The sequence below is a fragment of the Cupressus sempervirens genome, chromosome 9, assembly GCF_028749045.1.
Source record: "Cupressus sempervirens isolate cs-2001-9-10 chromosome 9, ASM2874904v1, whole genome shotgun sequence".
NCBI classification, from domain to species: Eukaryota; Viridiplantae; Streptophyta; class Pinopsida; order Cupressales; family Cupressaceae; genus Cupressus; species Cupressus sempervirens.
Window position 1 is genome coordinate 504,858,750 of NC_143126.1, and position 10,307 is coordinate 504,869,056.

Consider the following 10,307-nt stretch of genomic DNA (forward strand, 5'->3'; position numbering starts at 1 on the left):
CTACACATGAGGGGTTTTCTCATATACGAAATTTAAATATACATGACAAGAATAAAACAATTGGAACATTCACACATAGAATCCTCATAAAGTATTCAGAAGACACGAAGAAGACAGGAAGTACGAGAAGCAAAAATAACATAGCCTAAATCACAAGAGTCTACCTGAATTCTGATGCTAATTCGCTTCTCCTTAGAAATTGTAGAGCAAGATCTTTCCTTCTCCCACATTTCTGAGTCCTCCAAAACACTCTCCCATGCTGTCTCTAAGCTTCTAGGAATGCCTAAATATAAAGAACTCTTAGGAAGAACCTAGAATGTTTCTAGAAACAACCAGAAGGTGTTGACAACTAAGCATGACTCTATTCCAACCTTCTAGATGAGTCATAAGGTTGTAGACACCATGTGCTTAATTGGTGCACTAACTCCTGTGTTGTTGACATATGAGAATTCAAAAAGGTCTGTTAACTCCTAGGCAAGCTTATAACTTTTATTTTAATTTTTATAACTTTCATTTTAATTTTTTCTAACTTTTATTATTATCATTTATTTATTACATTATTATTATTTAACAATTATTTAATAATTATTTTTAATTTTTAATTTCTTTTATTTAATTATTTTTCTCAATTAATTCTCATTTAAAATATCAAAGATCATGATATTATATTAATTTTCTCCAAATAATTAATTTATTAATTAAATCTATTTGTTAAGACTTAATTAATAGTAAATTCACCATAGACCTCCAAGATAAAATATGAAAACCCATTATAGAACAATTCACACAAAACCAGTCTAAAGGGTTAAAAATCAAGAATTATGTCATCTAACACATTCAGAAGGTAAAATATCTAGATACTTGTCCTACCTCACTAGGACAAATGGTTTAAGGGTTTGGGATTTGGACTTGAGAATTTATCTCCCTTCTCTTATCAATTAGATAGTGTAATAGGGTACACTCATCTTGGCAATTCAAGGAAGTTGATACCCAATACCTGTAACTTGCATAAAACCATGCATGTACATACAATATATATATAATGCTAAGCTAAACAGGCAATGGCAGGAAGTGGTGCATCGTGTAGATCCTGACTAGTAGGTGACTACGACTCCCTTCCTTAACCACATCAAAAATGCCATACAATAAGAACAAACATGCACACCATACACATGCAAATATGGGGTAAGTATCCATAATAAAACACATGAGATAATAAACCATCTAGCTAATCATCATCAATAACTGAAAGCAATGTAATGATCATCATGCATACATGAAATGTAAAGTCTAAATGATCTCATCATATATCAACTAAATCCATAACATAATGTCTGATAGTCTCAAAACAATACCACTAATCCATCAACATAAAACTAGTCTAACATAGTCTAATAATAATAGCAACAATGTGTCTAGAAAAATGTGAACGAGGGCAGGCACTACAAATTGAATATACCTTTAGAGATATAATGCATTCAGGCTCATTTGGAATCAAAGATAGAATATGATAGGGAATCAATGGAGGATTTCCTTTTAGGTGATGCTTTGAACAATATAGAACTAAGAGTCATTTGCCAATTTGCTAATGTTCTTTTCGGTAAGGTCAAAGTAGGTAGGGGGCATAAATCTCATAGACATTTAAGAGAGGATAGGGCTAAGGAAAAAGGTATCATAAGTGTGGTAGAATTCATGAAGAAGACCAAGGGAGCTAGGATCTTCCTTGAGGAGCAATGAAGATTGTCATTTGGAATGTTAAGGGTGTTTTGGCTCCTGATAGAAGATGCTTGATTAAATGAGCATTAAATAAATTTGAAAGTGATATTGTTCTACTGCATGAAGCTAAATTATGTTTGGATAAACCTCTTAGTTTTCTTTATTCATGTTAAAATTATGAAGGATACTTTCAAGATACTAATGGCTCCACTGGAGGATTTGGGATTTTTGTGGAAGCCTAGTTATGTAAAGATGCAAGATTTGGAAAAGTATGAAAATTGGTTATATGATAGAGTAATTAGCATCAAGAATAATCTCATTTTTTCACCTATTCAATGTTTATGGCCTAGTCAAAACCAATGCTAAATCATGGTTATGGACAACATTTTCTACTAAGATTGTTGCTCTTAGTGATGACAAGTATATTGTTGCTAGAGATTTCAATGCTCTTTTGGACTTGGACGAGAAGTTGGGAGGACTAAGAATTTCAAGTCAAGTCATGATAGATGTTAAGGATTGTGTATTTTAGAATAAATTATTTGATGTGGTTCCAACTAATGGTAGATTTACTTGGACTAATAGACAAACCAACTTTACTAGAATTTTTGAGAGATTTGATAGATTTTTGGTTGGGTTATTTTGGCTCAACTCTTCTTTTAGTCTAGATGCAAACATTCTTCCCTTATCCTTATCAAACTATTTTTTGGTTCAGATGAGTTTTTTGATTGATAACACCTATCCCAATGGTAGTTTTCAATTATAGAATATGTAGTGGAGGGATAAGTACTTTCTTACTAAGTTGGAAGGTTGGTGGAAAGATAGCAACATTTTCAATAGCATTCCAAGTGTAACTTTTATTCAAATACTTAAGATGATCAAAGACAACATTCAATATCGGAATAAGCATACATTCAAAAATATTTTTCAAGAAAAGATTAGGGTGGAGGCTGAATTGAAGGAACTTAATCAAATTTTCATTAATGCAAGTATGTCCAAGGTATAATTTGAAAAGAAAAATTCCTTAAAAGTAAATTGATGGAGTTATTGCATAGAGAAGAAATATACTAGAGGGATAAGTCTAGGGAATTATGAACTAAGGAGAGGGATTTGAATAAAAATATTTCCATGCTTCTATTAAATAAAAAAGAGTATCTAATAGAATTAACCAAATACAATATAAGTAGGGGAAACATTTTGATAACTCATCAAGAGTTGAACATATAGCAGTTAGCCATTTTCAAGCTTTATTTTGAGCTTTTTTTTACATAGAGGTTAAGAATTCTTTGATTTTTCTTGAAGCAATAGACAACATCATATCAGATGAGGATAATATATGGCTTATGTATCCTTTCACTCTTTAGGAAATTAAAAATCCACTTTTGAAAATCCTCCCTACAAAGTAGCAGGGCTGGACAGTTTTCCTTCAGAAATTTTTTAGAAATATTTGGATTTCATGGCATCTGACCTTCTCAAAATAGTTGAATCTTTTAGGAAGAAAGGGTAGTTTGTGAAGGAATTGAACAATATGGTTATTGCTTTGGATCCAAATAAATAAGAGTCTTTGTGAATGGATGACTTTCACCCTATCTCTTTATATAATGCTTTATATAAAATTTTGTCCAAAGCAATGGAAAATAGAATAAAATAGATTATCAATAGGATTGTCTCTATAGAACAACATGTATTTATGTCGGGTTGTGAAATTGTGGATAACATTCTTCTAGTGGGTGAGTTAATTCATAATTTGTATTCCTCGAAGAAACTAGGTATGATTTTCAAGGTTGATGTCAACAAAGCTTATGATAGAGTTCAGTGGCCCTTTTTATGAAAAGTCCTTTTTAGATTTGGTTTTTCACAAGAGTGGATAAATTGTATATGTTTTTACATGTCATCTATTCATTTCTCCATTTTTGTAAATGGATTGGTATGTGGGATTTTCCAAGCATCTAATGGGTTGAGACAAGGTGTGTTGGAAATATAAGATAGGATAGGTTGCACTGAGAGGAGGGGTAAATCAGAAACCAATAAAACTTAATCTTAATTAACCAATTAATCCTTCATGTATGTAATCTAATCTAATTGCATGCATGTAAAACTAAAAGCATTAAAACATCCATAACACTTTGATACATAATATGGTAAGACATAAACCTTACAAATAGAAAGTAAAACTAGGGTGGAGATGATACCCACAACCTTTAGTACTGCAGTATATAGTTGGCCTGTTAACGCTTACAATGATCACTTCTGATGATCTACCTTGTTAGGAGAAATAAGGACTGTTAGGTCCACCTTGAAAAAGGATTTACAAACATATAGTGAGGCATGCACTCAGCAAAGAGATTTACAAATGACTGTTAAGTCTACCTTGTGAAAGGATTTAATAGTCCCAACTATTAGGATGAACTAGTGGTTGATCTCTTATCTGGAACCTTGATTTGTTGAATGAGATTCCTTTGGAGTGTAATGATCACCTTGCTATTATAGATAAATCTTTATTTCTCCTTATACTACTTGTAGCCTTTTTACTTTTCACTTCTACTCTTATACATATCCTTCTATATTTATTGCATATTCTTTTTGGATGTGATACAATACATTACATATATACCAATCCAATTTACAATTTATCAAAGTTGGCTACAATACAAGTTTCATGAATATACACAAAGTTAGCTCAATTGTAGGTACTCAGGTTCTAAAGATAAGGAAGCATTTATTATTTTAATCAAAAAGATAATTAGAGTGCATTATTTAAATGCAACTTCCTATTTTAATCAATATGAATTTAATCTTCACACTAAAATACTAAATATTTAATATTTAATATTTAAATGATATTTATTTATTTTTCTAATTTATAACTTTAAACATAGAATGCATAAGTAAAATCAACCAAAGCAAAGGTCAAACAACATATAATGCACAAAAAGATTCATAGGTTTAAAAATACTAGATAGTTAGATGTGACTCCTCCTTGTGAGATAAGTATATACGCTATGACTAGGATTTGACCTAATTATTAAATACTCATTCTTACCCTTTGAGTTATATTGATGCTTGACACCTACAACCTATAGAATGGACAAGCATGTACATGTATATATATCTAGGCTAAACATGCACTGGTAAGGAGTAGTGCATTGTATAGATCATGAGAAGTAGTTGACTATGACTCCCTCACCTAACTACATCAGTCACATTAGAAAAAAATATAAAACAAAAAAATACACACATTCCATACACATGTAAGTATGGCAAGTACCATAAATAAATCATGAATACAAATAATATCATATTTCGCTATAGAAACTCATGATCACAAAGATACAATAATCATCATTTATAGACATAATAGACGGAATCGTCAAGAAAATAACTGAATTTACATATTCAAGGTATTTGCATTCATATATTTGTCAAGGGCTATCACATTCATAGGAGATTAAAATATATAAATATTATTTTTAACAATAAAAGTGGGTATTTTGACTTTGTCAAAGAAAAGAAATATATTTGATTAATTTGTAATCTAATTTTTATGAAAATGAGGTTGCTTCTAATTAACCTACTAGAATGTTAATCTCTTTTCCATTTCATAAAAATAATTTCATTTAAGTTGACCACTACTTAGAACTTTTTTTAAAACATTAGTTTTAACTATATAAACTATGTGATAAACAAATAAGTAACATATTCATTTTTTTATTGAAGTGTTTCTCTTGGATTCTCATTTATATACTAAAAGATGTCCAATAAGAAGAACCTCATTATAACTATTGAACCAAATGAAAATATTGATCAATAACCTTCATAAAACTAGTAAAATGAGTAAACAATATAAGGCTCCTTTGAAGATGAAGAAGAAAGTAGATCAATATTTTCCTCACTATTCTAGTTTCATAATGCATGCCCCATTTCTCCTAGAAATGGGGACCCCCTAGTAATTTTTTCTTTCCTAGACCCCTAGTCTAGGGTCTAAGTCATTTTTCAAACTCTACCAAGAGCCCATGTCTTTCTTGTAACCCTACTTGAAAAACCCAATTGTCAAATTTAAGTAATTTGGACTAGAAATGTATTTAAAAGGTTAAGGTGCACACTAGTACACATGCACACCTATCATGAGTGTGCAAGTGTGTATGCACACCCTTTGGAGGTGAGAACCTATGCACCTACACAAATACACACATCTAGAGAGGTTTGCATGGTCCCAAGCCTATAAATACCCAAGATCGCCCCTCCCCTTGTTCACTTTTCTCCATAGAGAATTTTGGAGTGCATGTCCACACCTATAGAGATGTGTTAAATTCCTCCTCTCTTGCACACAACATGGTCAAAAAATAAAGAATGGTGTGCACCTGCACACCTATTCTAGTTGTGCAAGTGTGCACCTTTATTTGTATCTTAAATAACTTAAAAATCTAACTCCTAAGGGAAAGGTATGCACCTGCATACCTATCCAAGATGCATAGGTGTGCACCTTTCACAAAACCTAACTAATGAACCTTTAATGGTGTAAATATGCACACCATTCCTAACCCCTTAACCTAAATGTAAGTAAACATGCACACCTATGCACCCCATCAAGGTGTGTAGGTGCACACCCTTAACCTTGCGAAACCCTTAGTTCCATTGCACATGAAATGTGCACAATAGTGCACATATGTATGTGTGCACCCTATGTGAGTGTGCACCTGCATAAGTGTGCAACTATTCTTAATGACTACACTTAAGTCATTTAGTGCACCTAGCACACCTATCAAGGTGTACAGGTGTGCAAAATTGCACAAATAGAGGTAAATGGGGGATTTAACTTATTTTGCGAGGGTTTTGGGTTTTTGGGTCTAGTTTTTAGCAATTAGAGCTTTTTTAGGGTTTAATTTCTAATTCTTTAGACTAATGTATTTACATTTTTTATAGATAAAATGGCTTCCTCATCATTGTCACTCATAGAGAAGATGGCTCCAAAACTAGTTGTTTTCAAGTTTCAAGGTGAAACTAAGAAATCACGCTTCTAGGATGCACATTTAGAGATTAGAGATATGGAATTGGGACACATAGACTAAAATTTATTCCTCATACTTTACAACAAGCCTAAAGGGAGGTCCTTGATGGTTTCAGCACTTATTAGATTAGGCTTTGTTAATGTGACCCCACACCCTATATCAGTGCAATCTTTAGACTTGTCATGGCATAGGTAGAGAACTATGTTTCAGAATAAAGAGTTGTGAAGAGTATAATAGGAGAGATAGTCTTGGATTTAAGATTGAGGGATATTGAGAAAGTATTCCATCTTTCAAGAGTGGATCAATATGTGAAAATGACTTATCATCAGGTAGAAAGATGGTATAGGGAACATGAAAAGTAAGCAAAAGAGATCATACAAACATCATTCTTGATTAATAGAACATTGATGGGATGAAGACCAGGAAAAGTAGATATGACTAGAGGATATATGAAGGATGATATTGGATAATCCATTGTGCTTCTAAGTATGATTATGGTTTTACTAATAGGTATGCACCTAGATATCTAGATGGTACATCTCATCAAGACCATCAGAATAACTAAAATGCTAATTGATTGGGCTACAATACGAAGTGAAAACTTAGATGAGTAGTTGGTAGGAGTCAATGTTGACCCCAAGTTTTACATGACATCATACTTCATGTATTTATTTGTGGCAAGGACAAATGACTATCTAGGATTTTTTAAGAAGGGAAGCATGCAAGATTCTAATGCTTGGCCTTAAGTAGTATATCCCCAATTGGTAAAGAGGAAGATCTTGAATGATAGAAAGGAATAAAAAATAGTAAATAATGCTTTTTTTTTTTTAATGAAAGACTTGACTTGTTGGTGTTGTGAGAGAGATTGATCTAGTCTGTTGGAATCTACTTCATTGGGCCTATCCCCATCTAGAACCCATAATGAGCGAGAGAGGGGGGGGGGGGGGGTGGGCAGGGGGGGTTTTGTTCAGCTCAAGAGGCTAAGGTCATCCTTCCTCCTCCAAATAGCCCTCAAGTAGAATAGAGGGGCAGGGAAGTTATAACTATAGGTAGAGGGTTATTATGCTAAGAGGATGTTAGTAGAGACAACAACAAGGATTGCAAAGATGGGTTCCTACCACATCTAATTCAAGACATTCACCAACCTAAGGGTATTAGGTACAATGGTAAATCTAAAGAAACTCCCAAGATATTTATCAGACAAGCTCATTTTACTAGAAATTACAAGACAACTCACATCTACATATGATAGAGTGGGGAAATGACATAAGAAGACCTGGGTATGGCCTATCACTATAGGTCTGTTGGAAGCTGAGTGAAAATAGGACATCATGACCTTTGATATAGAATTGGATCAGTATCTCTTGGAACATTACAACTCCCCTTGCTAATTCTTTGACAATATTGGTAGAGTTCAACTTTTGGAAAGAAAATAATTTGTTCATGAAGATGCAATATAGGATCATTGGATGAACACAATAGATGATTACAATATTTGAATTATGGATTATTGTAAGAATACTCTATATCTAGTAGGAAAAACCTTTCAAATAAAGGTCCCACTAAAGGTTGTGAATCAACAAGGTACTCAAGAGGTCTTAAATCCCTTGTACAATCATAATAAGATATTTGATATATCAATTATGAATGTAGAAGTGGATAGGGAAGAGAATGTAGATATCAATCACAAGGTGATACATGTAATTCAATTAACAAGAGATTGGATCAAGAATCCCTTTAAGTTGGACCTAGTTTCTTAGACAATCACCCTCCATTAAGCCACAACATGCCTAGCTAAGGGTAAAGCTGCAAAAGTAATAACACCAACTTTCCTAGCACAATCTCCAATCAGGCCAAAAATGGTATGTAAGCATAAAAGGGAAGTTGGTTGCTTCAGGGTGGACAAAGAGAAGAATAAGAGGAAAATAGTTTCTCCCAAGCAAGTTGAGCTTGAAGCTGAAGAATCACAACAACAGGAGGCAACTCAAGCCCAAGAGGTAGATCAAGCACCTAAGAATCAAGAGCCTTCAAATGACGGAGCAACTCAAACTTAGGATATTCCACAAATGCCTCCCCCAAAAAAAGAACAAGAACAAGTTCTAGAAAAGGAAGCATAAGAAGTTTTAACACCTTATCCAAATGAGGAAGCCTCTCCCTCAACTAGTAAGAAAGCTAGAGTTGGACCTAAGGTCAAAAGGACTGTAAGATAGAAGATGCAAAAAGAGGGTTATACCTTTTGCTCTAGTCCCTGAAACCATCCTTGAAGAGGATGAAGATGATGAAGATGATGAAGAAGATAATCTTCCATTGAATGAAAGGACATGCTTGGAAAGGGCCACTTAGGAAGAGAGGAGGAGAATCTCCACCATCATGCCACCATTTATTCTGAGGGAACCTATTGAGGTTACAACTTTAGATGATGATCAACAACAATGGATGGATAAAGAAGAGGCAAATGGATCAAATATTTTGAAGATGTTTGATTTTGACTTTATGCTAGTAGGGACTAAAATAGTGGGTGATAAAATATGAGATACAGCCACAAACCAACCTTTGAGAGAGGATTGGAATAAAATGCCACCTCTACCACAAGGATCATTGGGTACCTAATCACCACCATTGTAGTATTTTTCATTTATAGACAAAGGATCATCCACTCCCCTACCTCCTATTATTGAAGAAGAAAGAGAAGTACATTAAGAAGGGCCCAAGTAGAGACCAACTGATGAAGTATCTGAGGAAGGATAGATACCTAAAGAACCTCAACAAACTTCTTAAGATATAGAGGCTAGGGCTTTTGATACAACAAATGTAAGCACACCAAACATAGATATCTCTCTAAAGGAGAAGACTTCAGAAAGGAGGGATAAGGGAAAAGGGCCTATAGGAAAGTCACCCTTGGGTGAGTGCACCAAGTTGTGGTGCCAAAAAGATGACACCCATTTTTTTTTTCTAACTTTCAATAGCATGTATGCACTTTTTAAAATCTCTAGTTATAATAAATGGGCTACAAACCTGCAGCCCGTTCATTTTTTCCTCATTTTCCAACCTCCTCTCTTCACATCACGTACACAAATTGAGCAAATTGAAGATTTTCACCACCTGGCTCATTAATATGCCTACTTTTCATTGAAGTTTGAGATCACGGTCACGTTGTATATTGTCTAACCTTCTTTTTGCATTGTTTTATATGTTTTTTGTATTACTTTGTAGGTTTTTTTCAATTTTTCTTTAAATTTGTTTATTTATTTAGATTGCAATTGATTTGTTATCAGGAAATATGAATAATGAACCAAAAAAATCCCTACAAGATCAAAACCAAAACCCTCAACAAGATCAAAACCAAAACCCTCAACAAGATGAGAATCAAAACCCTCCACAATAAGAAAAATAAATTTTGCAACCTACACCAATTGGAAGACCTCCTCCTGGAACACAAGAAAACATAATAAATGAAATAGAAAGAGGAAAAAATGAATTAGAAGCACTCATTGGTAGGTTGAAATATTGTGGAAAAACCAATCCAATGAGAACTCAATTGACATCCTCCCTTGAGTCCATTAAGACCCACATAGCTTCTATTAG